Below are 14,823 nucleotides of genomic sequence, written 5' to 3' on the forward strand. Positions count from 1 at the left end.
GTCTAAATAAATGGACGACGCCGACTCCCGTGTAATAATGGATTGCATCAAATCGAAGAAACACAATCTCGGCAGCAGCACAAATGAACTGTCGATGAGGAGGGCTTGAGAATAGTTTCGAAGCCAAAGCTTTCGATGCCGAAGGTTCTTTCGGCATCGAGGAACGCTCGGATAACCAATGGTTGTCATGGGCCTCAGCCTTATGGCCCTCCAGCGACTTATGCCGGCTAGATGTAACGCCCAAAGGAGTTTGTGACACCGACAAGGTCGACAGAGTGGCTGGCTTGGGGTCGGGAGCCCTGCTTTTGGCACCAAAGCTTGCTTGTTGGGGCCGGAGACGCACCTACAGTAGCTTGCCTCTTAAACTTTCGAGCACTGAAGTTTTAAAACTTTCCCACTCTTACCGAGTGGTTGGCCCCACCAAGGGCTTACGTCGTTTCGACGATGAGCTGGACTAGCGTTGATCGTGGTGGTGTTTCTTCTTCTGCGAGGAAGACAATTAGGAATGGCTCCTGGAGTAGGACCGTTTCTTAGTCTTCTTGCAATGTCGTTCCTTCCCTTTGTCGGGGGTGGCCTCCGAAGACTGTATGAGGGACTGCTCCAGCAAACTGGCGACCAGTTGGCCCAAAGCCAGTTTCCTGGCACTCTCACATAGGGACATGAGCTCCATCTTTGCGCATGATGCGCAGGCCTCCGTATTGTACCACCACCTAGGTGCCACAGACACATGTTGTGGGGGCGGTTACAGACATTTTGGCCTCCCAATCGTAGCATCGCTTGAAGCCCGAAACCCTGTGAGATAACATTGCATCGAGGTTTTCTGAGAAAACTAGGTACAAAAAAACAGAGTAAACTCTAGTCATGTTCCTGATGCAGCATGCAAGCGCCTGGAAAAAAGAACTGAAGCATGGGGCGTAGTGACGTGCTATATATATATGACACCTGACTTCACTTCTGGAGCCGACGATTGCGAGCCGAGCAAGACAGATCGACGGCAGAGTGCAGGTCCTCTAAGCCCCCTGTCGAAACGTTTCCCAACAGCAGAGCTGGATGATGGATATCTATCAAGATGAGGAATCTGCAGGGAGAAAAGCAATCCATTGAAAGTGCCTTGAGATCAGACCAATGGTACATAAGGCGCTATATAAATGCAAAATAACATAACAATAAGGAAATTCCGTCTTGCAACAAAGTTCTAATAAAAATTCTTCTTGGTCTAGTAAGTCACTCACTTGAACTTGACCAACAGTTCAAAATATTCAACCAGTCTTTTATCTCTCCACTTGTGGCAGAGAGTTCAACACAACTTCTTCTCAGAAAACAAGGATATTACCACAGTTGATCAGTATCAACGAAAATGCCTTTGTCAGGATGCTTCCACAACAGTTCACAATATATTTTAGTGGTCTTGCCACTTCTACAACATTTTTAACCACACCACAGTACTTCAATAACTTTTACCTGGTCCACTCACCTGCCAGGTCCTACCACTACAAGGTTCTTTGCCTTAGTGAACTCGCCTGCCAGGACTAATGAAACTACTAACACTAGGACCAGAACTGCTGACTGCCACATTTCCCTTCTTCTCTGTCACGCTGTCACTTCTTCTCTGGGACCCATGGCCATCACTGTGGATACTCCTGATATGGATGGATGCGCTCTCGCTCCATCATTCCTTCTAGAGTGGCCTATATATTTTTTTTCTTTCTGGACACATTTCAAGACCTGTGCAGGGTCTCATCAGCTCCACGATAGAGCAATCTTGTGTTTTGTTGCTGGCCACCCGATCTGTGCGGCTGTGGCCAGTACCCCGTGGGCGCAGTCACTGCGTCTTGTCATTTTGGGGGGTGAATATGCCGGTATGTTGGTTTTTCTGGTGTGGGGAGGTTGTGTGGTAGGGGTTGTGGTTTCTTGTTTATGGTGCTTACATGATCATTGTTTTATGCTGCAAAACTATATGGCAAATGGGTGTGCAGACCTTCTGGCAGGCGGTAACTGTGGGATGCACTGGTCAGACTGGTGTACCTTATTGTTTGTCCTATATCCATGTGGGAGGTGAATCTTTAAACATAATGACCTAGAACATCAGGGGGGTGACCAATAATAAAACATTTCAATTAGTGATCAACCATGCCAAAATGCACACAGTAAATGTTCTGTGTTTACAGGAGACACATCTGCTTGGTGATGGGTCGCTCCCAATGCCCAAAGGCTGGCGGGTGCATCGGTATGGGTCTTCCTTTTCATCACAGCCTAGAGGAGTCGCGATATATATACATCAGTCATTGGAGTTTCGTTTGCATGACATTTGTGATGTGAAAGGGTGTTATATTTTCCTTGTGGGCGAATGCTTGCGGATGAAGATTTTGTTAATCAAAATGTATGCTCCCAATGTTGACTAACCTGGATTCTTTCAGAACTGCACCACTTTGATACATACATTTCGTACATATGAAGTAGTATGGGTGGGGGACTTTAATCTGGCACGGTCACTAGATTTGGATGGATCAACAACAACTCGAACAACATAGCCATCATCTGGGCCACATAGCTGAATCTATTGGGATGATAGATACATTGAGGCATATGCATCCCAACACAAAATAGTTCTTGTTCTTCTTTAGGGCCAATGGCAGTGCCTCCAGGATGGACTATATCATGTTGACTCTCCCCTAGCTGGCATGGCACAGCTTGCCAGAATGTTACCAAGAACACTATCTGATGACTCTATGGTTCTGGCTGTTATCTCCATCTCTAATGCAGTACGGCACCCCCCACGCTGGTACTTCCATACCAGAGCCTTGGAGGATGTGGTCTTCCAGGCCGGAATCCAGGGGGGTTGGGGGAGGGCATTCTTGAATACTTTCTAACGAATGTTGACTTGGTGTCCCGACTACAGAACAATCTGGTGGGGATGTTGGAGGTCACCAACCTGAAGGGGGCCCCGGTACGTGATTCCAATGAGATCAATAAGGTTTTTTGAGACTATTCATCTCAATAGACGGTATCTCCTGAGGAAATTAGAGCCTATCTTGACCGTTTGGCCCTGGGTTGGATGGCCCTGTTTCTGCAGACCCGATGAATTCTCCCCCTTTCATAGTGGAGATGTGCAGGGTTATTTCCGATCTCCCTAGTGGCAAGGCCCCTGGCCCGGACGGTATAGTCCGTAGAATTCTATAAAGAATACGCTGACATCCTTGCTCCGCATATATGTAGCATGTATGAGTTTTCCATGTCTGCTGGCCTCCTCCCTCAGTCTACCAGGACGGCAGCAGTCACACCCCTGCTGAAACCAGGTAAGGACCGTAGCAATTGTGCGTCATACAGGCCCTTGTCACTTATAAACATGGACAACAAAATCCTTGCTAAGATATTGGTGGATAGACTACTTCCCCATATGGGCGCCTTGGTACTCTCAGACCAAACAGGTTTTATACGGGACAGATCAACACAGAATAATCAGATGCATCCTTTTTCTATGATGCATGATGTTAAGGAAGATGATCCCATTGTAGTAGCGGCCCGCCATGCTGAGAAGGCCTTCGATTTGGTTGAATGGTCCTTCCTGTTTCAATTCCTACGTAGATCTGGGTTGGGTCTCCATTACATTCAGTTGATCCGCTTGTTGTATGCCACCCCAAAAGCCACAATACTTATGAACCAGTTGACCTCAGATAGTATTTTTCCTACCAGGGGGACGAGACAGGGGTGTCCCCTCTCTGCTATCCTTTTTGCCCAACGGTCAAACCCTTTGCTTGCGTTATAAGAGAATTCCATTCACATATGGGATTAAGATTTATTCACAGATCTCTATCATTTCTCTTTATGCAGACAATATGGTATTGTATGTTAAGAACCCCAGGCAAAATCTACAACCACTGGTATGGGAAATTTCAATATTCTGCAGATTCTCAGGATACGCATTAATTGTACAAAATCCGATATATTACCACTAACCTAGACTGTACTCCCAACAGACGTTGGTACTGAGTTCTGTTGGTGTCCTGGGGGAATGTGGTATCACAGTATAATAGCCTCTACCTCCTCAACCAAGCTTTTTGAGGAAAACTATTTAGCAGCTCTTGAGCAACTGGAACACAAGGTGGGTGTCCGGATTCGGCTCCCTCTGTCCCAGGCTGCACGCCTTGCCTTGGCCAAGATGGTGGTGGTCCCTAAGATGCTCTACATCTTCAATAATGTCCCATTGATTCCACCCTAATGGTACTGGAAACACAGTCAGTCGTTACTATCTAAATTGGTGAGGCCGGGAAAATAGGCACGGATAGCGCTTGATACCCTGATGCTTCCGTATGCCGCTGGAGGCCTGGACTACCCAGACCTATATGTATATTTTCTCGCCGCTCAGATCCAGTATGCCATCTGATGGTGGCATCCGTCTGTGGAACTGTCGCACAGAAAACCTGAAAGGGCAATAGCTCAAACTGATGATCTGAAAGGCATGCTATACGGAACACTCAGATGAATACCTAGGGGGGAAGATACAGCCTATAGATGTGACCAGGTGGGGTGGGATCAAGCAGCCTCTGGTGCTTGAACTGGAGGATATTACCACGCAAACTTTGCATTGTATTTGGTTCATGGGATTCTTCTCACATCTGAGGGCATTTTCAAAATTAGGTGTCCACTCCCTGGGTGATGTGGTTCAGGATGGCAAGTTCATTCAATGGGATGTCCTGAAGGATAGGGGTTCCTGGAATGCGGTCTCCATGCTGCTTTATTACAGACTATGGAAAATCCTTTGGGGGCAGTGGGTTGAATTCACGCTGGTGCCGGCCCCTTCCCCATTGGCCCAGTTCGTGACCAGCCCTCCTTTCCTCACAGGCGTGGTCTCCACACTGTACACACTTATCAAATCCATTTGCCCTGCCTCCTGTGTGTTGTTTCAGGCCAGGTGGGATAGAGTGCTGGGCACACCTCTGCTGAAGACCCAATGGCAGGGGATCTGTAGAATGACCCAGAAGATCTCCTTGAACTTCAGGTTCCGCCTTATACAGTTTAAGTTCCTTCATCAGTCCTACTACACTCCTGCACAACTACACAAATACTATCCTGAGAGAATGGCCACTTGCCCACGGTGTAACTCCGATTCAGCTGATTTTTTTCATATAGTTTGGAATTGCTGTCATAGAAAATCCTTCTGAGTAGGTGTGTTTGAGGCCATGGATAAAATGGTCCCGGGCTGCCCATGCGACTGTCCTGTGGTTTTGATGACCCCATTAAGAAACTCCTGGCTATGGCCTCTGTAGTGGCCAGGGCATTAATAGCTAAAACGTTGCTGAGAACGAAACCACCTGCGGTGAAAGAATGGATCCAAATGTTGAAAATATGTGAAAACGGTGAAACATCTTATTCTTTAGATAGTACCTGTCATGACAATTGTAACCCTGTCGGCTTGAATGAGTCCACCCATGTGTTTGTTTAGCACTCTGTTTACAATTGAATAGTATATGCACATGTATCAGCACTGGTTGTTGTGGGATTGGGGGTGGCATGGGGTGCTGGGTTAGGTGTATTGGTAAGTGATTTCTGTTAACTTTCATTGTGGAAACTTGAAAGAATACAATTAAAAACTACTAACACTACTACAAGTATTTATTTATTTTATTTATTTTGACACTTATATAATGCACAAAACCCAAAGGCATTTGGGCGCTTATACTTAAAAAGTTGGTTACAGGAAGGAATACATTACTCACCGTAATCGTATTTCTGGTGCTTGTTTCACCAATTCTGGTGAATTTAAGCAGATACAAGTACCAGAAATACTATTACGGTGATTAATGTATTCCTTCTGTTGCTTGTGTAATCTGCTTAGATCACATGCTATGCATAGATTAGCAAGCAGTGTTACGAGAAGGTGGTGGGTTGTGAGATGGAGTAGCACAAATAGATGTTTTAGAACCGCTTGTCCCACCTGTGTATCTGTTTTGGAATGTGCGTCAATGCACTAGTGCTGAGTGAAGGTGTAAACTGAGCTTCGTTTAGCTGCTCTGCAAATTCTGTCTAATGGTATGTTTGCAAGAAAGGCTAATGTAGCCCCAGTGCCCCTTGTGGAGTTGGCTCTAGGTGTAGAAGGCGGTGTTTTGTCTGATAATGAATAGCATAACTGTATACATTTGACTATCCATTTGGAGATTGCTCTATTTGAAACGCGCTCTCCTTGTCTGCCTGTAGTCATGGAGACAAACAGTTGATCAGTTATCCTAAGTGGTTTGGTTTTATCTACATAGTAGAGAACAGCTCTCCACAAATTTAATGTGTGGAGTTTGATCTCAGCTGAGCTAGTTGGCTTTTGAAAGAAGGCTGGGAGCTCAATAGACTGGTATACGTGAAACTTGGAAATAAATGTAGGTGAAAACCTAGGGTGAGTCCGTAAAACCAATTTGTTTTTATGCATGACAAAGAAGGGGTCGTGCACTGACAATGCTTGGATCTCGCTGACTCTTCTTATGGAAGTGATAGCCACTAAGAAGGCAGTTTTATTAGTAATGTCTCTAAGGGTAGCCTGTTGCAAAGGCTCGAATGGGGGTCCCATGAGTTTTGCGAGTACTACGCTTAGATCCCAAACAGGCAGGGGGTTAGAGACTGGAGGATGTATTCTTTTCACTCCCTCCATGAAAGCTTTGATGACTGGCACTTTCCACCATGAGATCTTACTTTGAGAGGTTGTGCTGATAAAGCTGCTAGGTGGACTTTAAGAGAATTAAAGACCAACCCTGAATCCAACAGGTGGAGTATGTAAGTAAGAATGTGTGATGGCATACACTCTATGGGGTTGATCTGTTTAGATTGGCACCAAATGACAAATCTCTTCCACTTGTGTAAATATAAATAGCAGTGTCTGGTATTTGGTTTCCCTGCTTCTTTTAGGATGTCCATACACTGTTGTGGAAGATTAAGGTGTCCGAACTCTATGACTTCAGGAGCCATGCTGCCAAGTTCAAAGAGTGAGGTTGTGGGTGTATTGTTGTCCCCCGTGTTGAGTCAACAGGTTGACCTGGTACGGGAGCTTGCGCAGATGTGGATACCACGATTGTCTCGCCCACATAGGAGCAACCAGGATGAGTCGTCATCTGCTCCCTGTGTATTTTGTTCACTATCCTGCTGATCAATGGAGTCAGGGGGAAAAGCGTAAGCAAATATCCCTGACCAGTTCATCCATCGGGCGTTCCCCTTGGAGTGTGGCTGGGGGAACCTGGATGCTAAGTCTGGGCATTGCTTGTTTTCTCTTGTAGCAAACAAGTCTAGAGAGGGCTATCCCCAAATAGAGAAGATGTGGTCTACGATGTCTGTGTGTAGTTTCCACTCGTGCTCTTCTGGTAGAGGGTCTCTGCTGAGAGAGTCCGCTAGTGTGCTCAGTATCCCTGGAACATGTTGGGAGGAGTGCCCACTGTTAGGGAGAATTCTCCGTTTAGGCTGAATTTCCTAACCTAGTGAGTCCCCCAGCAGCTTTGCTGGATTTCTGGAGTTTGTTTTTTTTCTCCTGCCAAGAGTGAGACTCTTTTTTTCCCACTCTTGGACATGATTTATGGTGTTCCTTTGAATGTTAATGTGTTTCATGGGCTATGGGGTCTTTTACTCCATAGGGTCTCATATGTTTTTGTATGTGTGTTACACAGCACCCTCCGTGCAGTAACACCGGAGTGTCAGTGACCCCCGACCATAGATTCCATACCCTGGGACTAACTACTGTCTCCCAGGGCATGTAAAGTCACCATTGGCTTTACTAGTCCCAAATTACTAACAGAACCAGTACAAACCATCATATTGTGGATGTACTGGTAGGGGCAATTCCATTGCCCCTGGGTCTGTTAATCGAGGGGGCACTGTCCCGTCCCCCTCATCGAGTTTTGGCTGGTGGCAGTGGATACTACTTTTTATATTCAACTGCAAATATATCTCTATGGGATTTTCCCATTGTTCGAGGCTAATACTTTTTAACATAGCCTCTAACATACCGCCGGGTTATTTATTTAATATTAATTCACTGGTTGGTATTTTCTGCCAGAACTCGGTTTTAAAATGGCATTTGTGTTCGCCTCTGTAACTCCAAACCAAAGGTCGAGCCCTTTGTTCCACTTTTTGGCGGGCTTCTCCACAGAAGCCTCCAAAAGTGGTGCCACTCTGTCTGGGTACCACAGAGGGTGTTGGAGGGGGTTTAGGCACCCTGGAATGAGTTACCTTGGTAACTCAAGTTGCACTCTTGTGTGATTGGCCCAAGTGGTGAGCCGGACGTCTCACCACTTAGCATGTTTGATTGACAGCTAGGCTGAGTGAATGGGGGTGTGCTGCATAAAAGCAGGGCTTTTGGGACTGGAACTTCAGAAGTCGCCACAGGACCTTAAAATCTGACGAGGGAGAAGCTGAGCTGGCCTGCTACGATGACACCACCGGTGGAGCCCTGCTGAACCAACTCACCACTTCCCAACGACAGAGGAGATCTCCCGGCTGGAGAGTCTTCTTCCCCTGACTGGTGGGCACAACCAGTTTACCTTCCTTTCTCGCATCTCAGGATGTCTTGTGGTCGAATTGCCCTCCCATGCGTGGGTGTAAAAGGATATTCGTCCCCCGACTGGGGAGGCATAGGAGGGGACCTGTAGCGGGGCCTCATTGCTTAGAGGGTGTCCCTCCACCTCTGGAGGGGGAGCCTCTCCCTCTTCCGCGGTGCCTGGGGTAACCTTGGGTGGCTTGTTGATTGGTAATCCAAGAGGAACCTTGATTTTGGTTGTATCAGTCATAGCTGGATAGCAAGGTGGAATTGTTTGCTATACGGGCCTGGTATGCTGCAGTGGACGCTACCTTCCTACCCATGGAATATCATTTTTTGCTCTCCTTTGGAGAGCAAAAGGGGCTTCGGAGGAGGCTAAGGGGATACCAGCTCTCTTGCGGGTGGTGGTAACAACCAGAGTCTCAGGTCGAAGTTGGCCCCTTATGTATAAGGGGTCGGATGGTGCTGGTTTAAAGAGTTTCTCGATTCTATGATTCAGTGCCCTGGTATCGTTTGGTAGTTCTAGGGAAGGTTGAATCCTTCTTTGGACTAATTCTAGCAGGGGGATAAATTGGGTTGCCGGTTTTTTATCGCCCAACATATTCTCTCCAAAATCCTTGTCCTGCTGGGCCTCTTGTGTTTCGATGCCGAAATGCTCTGCAGCCCTTATGAGTATATCATTGAATAGTGGCTGGTTTTCCATAGGGGAGTCTGGTAAAACAGGGTCTTGCAGGACTGGAGAGTCCATTGCAAAAACCAGAGTCTGTGTCATCTTGGTCTTGATCATCTTCCCCTTCCGTGTCGTAAGCCTCGATGCCACCATAATAGGGTTAACACTCGTCTAAGTATTCATCCTCCCCTACATCATGGTCGTAAAGGTCGTAGGAGAGGCGAGGAGTTTTGTGTGGTGGTTCAACAGCCAATTCTACTGGGGGAAGAGATCTCTTCTTATACAGTACAGCCGTTGCCTGGGACTGAGAGGCTGTAGGTGTTGTGTTGTGTTGTGTTGGAACCAGGTGCCTGTGTTGTGGGAGGCGTGGAGGCCAAGATTTCTAGAACATGTGGATGTTTTTCAAAGAAATTTGCTAAGCAGGTCATGCGACTCATGACTTTGTCAATATCCTGTGCAGACCATCTGGCTGAATTGGGTATAAACCCTGGGTCAGAGGAGGCAGGAGTGGGGGTAGTGGGTGTATGTTCCTCTTCTTCATCAAGACTGATAGAGTCAGGCTGATGTGCATGATCAGACTCTACTATAGTGTCCTGTAAGGGCATACTCTTTTGTTGGCTACAGGGTTGCTCCCTAGCCTCCTCCTTGCTAAGCGAGTCCCTCTCTCTAGAGGAATTAGATTGGTCTCTCTCCTTATGCTCCCTGCTCTTAGACAATTATTTTTTTGGAGCTCAGGTCGAAGAGGGGGTTTCCGGAGGACTCCCTGGGCTTGTCCCCGGGTGTAGGCCGAACTTTGACTGCGGGGATTGCTTGCACGGCGTCTTTCACCGTCGCTGAGCCGGACGGGGGAGTTTTGAGTCGGGTGACCTTTGTCTTGTCGGTCCTGTCATGCGGCGGCCGTTCGGAGCGCCCACAGGACATCTGATCAGAAGATCTGCCCTTCACCGTCGACTCTCGGTGTGTGATCTTACTTGCATCGCGGTGGGGTGTGTGTTTGTGGGGGAGTGTGGTGCCCTTGTCGCCGGGTGTCTTCACCGTAAAAGGGCTGCTGGCCTGTCTGCTAGGGTCGGGGGCTGACACTGGGGAACGTGGAGATTCCTCGTCACCCTTGCCGTCCGAAGGAACGGCGTTGCTGCCGTTGTTGGATGCCTCTGACGCCCATGGAGGCCTCGGCCTGCATGGCGTGATGGGCCCAATGTTTAGTTCGCCTGGCTTTGAGGGTTTTCGGTCGGAGAAACTTACAAGCCCGACAATGCACCTCGTTGTGGTCTCTATTCAAACAGAGGTTACAGACCCTATGCTTGTCGACCCACGTGAACTTATTGCAGGAGGGGCAGAACTTAAAGGGAGTACGCTCCATGACATATGTAGGCAGCTGGGCGACTATGGGAAAGGGTGGGACTATACATATTTATGACCACCCCCCACTCTCCCTACAGTAAGGCTGAGACCAAAAGGGCCTCCCAAGGCCGTGCCTTCCAAGGCCAGGTGGCGCCGTCGAAGTCTCCGTCCGACGGTCAGCTTCGAAGTCTTCTTCAGTCTTTACCGCGTCGAGTCGCGGCATCGGCAAAGGACAGGAAGAAACACTAACTTAATTATTAAAGTTCGACGGTGTACGCCGAAAATGGACTCTGCTTATATTTTGCGACCGCTCACGATGGCGGAAAAAAACAATACGAGGGACCTTCACGCGCGAGGGTTCATGGGTACAGGGAACGTCAAAATAGGGATAGTATTACTGGCACGCCCTATTTCGACGCCCATTTTCGAATTTCGAAAAACAACTGTAATACTGTGCAGCTAGCAACAGAAATATATAGTCACATGGGCAGCGCAGGGCTGCAAGGGCAAATCAGATAGTTACATGGGCAGCGCAGGGCTGCGAGGGCAAATCAGGTACTTACAAGCATAGTAAATGCATGTGGGCAGCGAAGGGCTGCAGGGACAATTCAAGTAGTTACATAGCCTGTCCAAAGCATGTAGGTAGCGCAAGGTTGTGAGGTGTAGTCACGAAATAGCATTGTAAAAAGCGATTCAGGCAGGACAAGAGTAACGTACGTGTGTGCCGGCTGGGAAAAGCCTTGCCTCAAGTTACAAGGGGCTACATCAAGCAGCATGCGAGACAAGTTGGTACGATTATGCAGGGTAGGAAAGCTTCTCCTCAAAGCAGGTAATCATTCAATAGATAAAACAGTCAGGTACGTGTATGAACTGATGGGGTCACGCATCAGCATCAGGAGTACAACAGATAGTCAAAATCGGATGCCACCAAAATCAGATTTCCTGCAGATGTGGTAATCAGGCCCTCCTCGGGTAGCCGATCCAGAAGGTGCATGGTGTATGGCGACGCAATGTGGGCTCGCTATGGATCACAGTGGCGTCAAGCTGAGGAAGCCTGGGTGCACAGAAGGGTAAACAGACTTGTGGTGGCGGGGAAGGTGCGGGGTCACAGAGTGAAGGTAGGTAAGCCGGTCTCAGTGCATAGGCTGAGGGGGCTAGCGAGGCAGGGAGCAGATGAAGCAGGGCAGCTGAAAGGAGATGTAGCACCGGTAAGACAGGTAGGTAGCTAAGGGATGTGCACAGATTAGGGGCAGATGGGGGTCAGTTGTAAGGTTAGGATAAGAGTGTAGCCTAGGTCGGGTGGGCAGATCAGTTACATGATCGGAGAGCATTCGATACAAGTCCACCCGACATTTCTCTTACCTTAAGCGCAGTGAGATGGGGAGAAGGCGTGCAGTGCAGCTGACGAACAGCCGGCTCGGGGGCATGGATTAAGGACACAGTCACAGCTTGACCAGGCCCGGACAGGGCCAGACAGGATGGACCGCAGCCCTTTGAAGGGGGTCCTTCAAAGGGGTCCAGCATCGCCAACCGGCTCCTGGTGCATGCTGGATCTTAGAGATGGGGATAGCCAATCAGGCGACCACAGGAGGCTGGTGGAGGCCTCAAAGCAAGGCAGAAAGCCCGGCAGCCATGCTGGAAAAGGCCTGGGCTACTGCTGATGAATGCAGCCACGAGGCTGCATAGCCCTTTCCAGTGGTGATCGTCATCGGATGATCGCAGGGGGAGGTAGGGCCAGACAGGATGGACCGCAGCCCTTTGAAGGGGTTCCTTCGAAGGGGGGCGGCGTTGCCAGTCTACTTCAAACAACTTGTAAAGTCTCTTGACTTTCCACAACATCAGTTTTGACTATTCCTCTGGGAAAACATGAAACACATTGGTGCCGTTTGTTCCACCTTTGTGATTGCCACATGCAATGCAGGTTATGCTCCTCTCCTCCTGAATACCTTGTCAGAAGGGCAGCTTTCCTCTTGTTTTCCCACTCATGTATTAACCGATTGCTGATAATGACTTTCTCTCACTCGCACTTGCCCTTCTTTGGCTTAGGCAATACTTGTTTAGGCGAGTTCCCCCTATTGCTTCTTTCTCTCTCTGACAATAGGGTCTATAAACAAATGGCTTCTTAACTGCTCTCTCTTGGCTCTGGCAATGTTGGTTCTTAACTTGTTTTGTTATTGCTTTCTTTTGACCTTGAAAATAGCAGTTTGTGTTGGCTTCTAGTAGTATTACGCCCTCTTGTTGTTGGCAACCATTCTGACCCACATAAACACGATGAAACCTTTCTGGCCCGTTATCCAAGTTCTTATTCTGCCACTTTCTCCTCTTTTTATCAGCTCGCTATTCAAATCGATTATTATTCTGCCTCACATCAGTTCGATGTTCAGAACGCTTATTGTTCTGCCATTTCACTCTCTTTACATCAGTTCGGTATTCAAAGTACCCAGACCTGACCAGCGGGCGATCACAGAGCGCTCCGGGGTCACAATATACGAGTGAACTCACCAGGTCTTGCATGTGCGTCCGCCCGCTCCAATGCCTCCAGGTCTTCTGCTCCACTTGGCCCGGCAAACTGCTTTTCTCAATTTACCGTGGCCCGTGACAATCGGAAAAGGAGCGCTCCTCGCTCCAAAGGCTTGCCTGCCACTGGAACCTGACTTACTATGGGGAAAGCTTCTAAATTTCTGCCTTCCTGCCTCGCAACCTCTGAAGCTATGGTCTTCAGGGGGAAAGCTTTCAAAGACCCTCTCAGAACCGACATCCGTTCGGCAAACTGTGGTGGCTCCGGCATCTCTGCAGTCCTTCAGCTGCAACGTGGAGTTATTGTACTGTATTTGTCATTTATATAGCGTCCTTTCCCCATTTGTATGGCCTCAAAGTGCTTTGTGGTTGGAAAGACCTCTGGGACCGAAGTCCATGTGTGGGATATTCTAAGAGTTAATTTTTAAGATGCTTGTGTGCACTTTGGCAGGTTAGGACGTAGGTGGGCTGGCTAGGCTACTGGAGGTCAGGCACTTGGGGGTGGGCTGTTGGTGGTTTAAGATAGAGTGCTAGTGCTGGAGACTCAGTGTGTGCCCAGCTAGACCAAACATTTTCATAGGTTGTCGCTGTATACTAATGGCAGTTATGTTGAGGTACATCACGAGTCTCAGTGTGGACGGCCATGCAAGCTGCTAGACCAGATATACATAGCCATAGCTGCATTCCATAGTTCATGGATGGGTCGCTGTGTCTGCAACCTATGTCCACAAATGTGGTGCAAGGTATACATACCTTAAACTCGGATGGAATTATTCAATGTTGTCTTCCTTGGTGCAACGCGATTGGCTGGTCTTGTCAGCTGTGGTCTCCCTAGATTGAGAGCCTGAGCAGTGGGAGAGTGGCCTGGAGGGACAAGGGAGTGGTGTAGGATCATCTGGGGGCGAATTTATCATGGTGTGCTCCTGCGAATTTATCATGGGGTGCTCCAGCATCCGTGGAGGTTTGGGTGGATAGGTGTGTTGTCTGGTTTGGGCCAGTGTTTCTGTGCGCGCATCAACAGTATAGAGTGTGATTAGGTTTCAAGAGGAGGAAGGGAAGAGGGCAGGTTTTGAGGGACTTTCTGGATGTCAAGTGATTATCAATGTTGCGGATGTGCCGGGGCAGAGAGTTCCTGATTATCAGACGGAGAAGGAGGATCCGCCCAGTCTGGTGCAGTTGTAATGTGGGACAACTAGGAGAGATGCTGTGCCGGATCAGAGTGTCCTCGAGAAATGGTAGCAAGTGAGTTTGTCTTGGAGGAATTCCAGGCCAGTGTTGTGATGGCACTGTGAGTGATGCACATGGCTTTAAAGGTAGAGCGTCGACCAACGAGGAGCCAGTGGAGGTCTCTTAATGTAGGGCTGATGTATACACTCTGGGAGGGAGGCTAATGTGCAGGAGCGCCCGCAGCGTTTTGGATTTTTTGCAGTTTCCTTAGCTGAAATGCTGGTGTGCCTAGATAAAGACAGTTTGCATAATCTAAGTGGAAGAGGATGATGGAGATGATGGCAGAGAAACAGTGAGGATAGGTAAGGTATGGGAAGATACGCATGTGGATGCTTAGGTGGAAAAAACAGTTTCTGGATACAGAGCTGATGTGTTGGGAGAGGGATAAATCTGTGTCCAGTGTGCATCCAAAGTTTTTCTCTGAGGTTGAGGTAGGATTTCTGTTTTCCCAGGATTGAGGAAGAGGTGGTTGGTCATCATCCAGTAGTCAATATCCGACAGGCATAATGACAGAACTGGACGGTTCGAGCCTGGGGATTTGAAGGATGAACTGGATATC

General features: G+C 48.2%; 1 protein-coding gene across 4 annotated transcripts in view; it reads right to left on the bottom strand.

Moving 5' to 3' along the window:
- Window positions 1-14,823, bottom strand: part of ANKRD44 (ankyrin repeat domain 44) — a 1,456,106-nt gene that overhangs the window by 14,109 nt on the left and 1,427,174 nt on the right. The gene's annotated exons all lie outside the window — the stretch shown is intronic.

This window comes from Ambystoma mexicanum, chromosome 9 (assembly GCF_040938575.1).
Source record: "Ambystoma mexicanum isolate Mex_15411 chromosome 9, UKY_AmexF1_1, whole genome shotgun sequence".
In the NCBI taxonomy this organism is placed as follows: Eukaryota; Metazoa; Chordata; class Amphibia; order Caudata; family Ambystomatidae; genus Ambystoma; species Ambystoma mexicanum.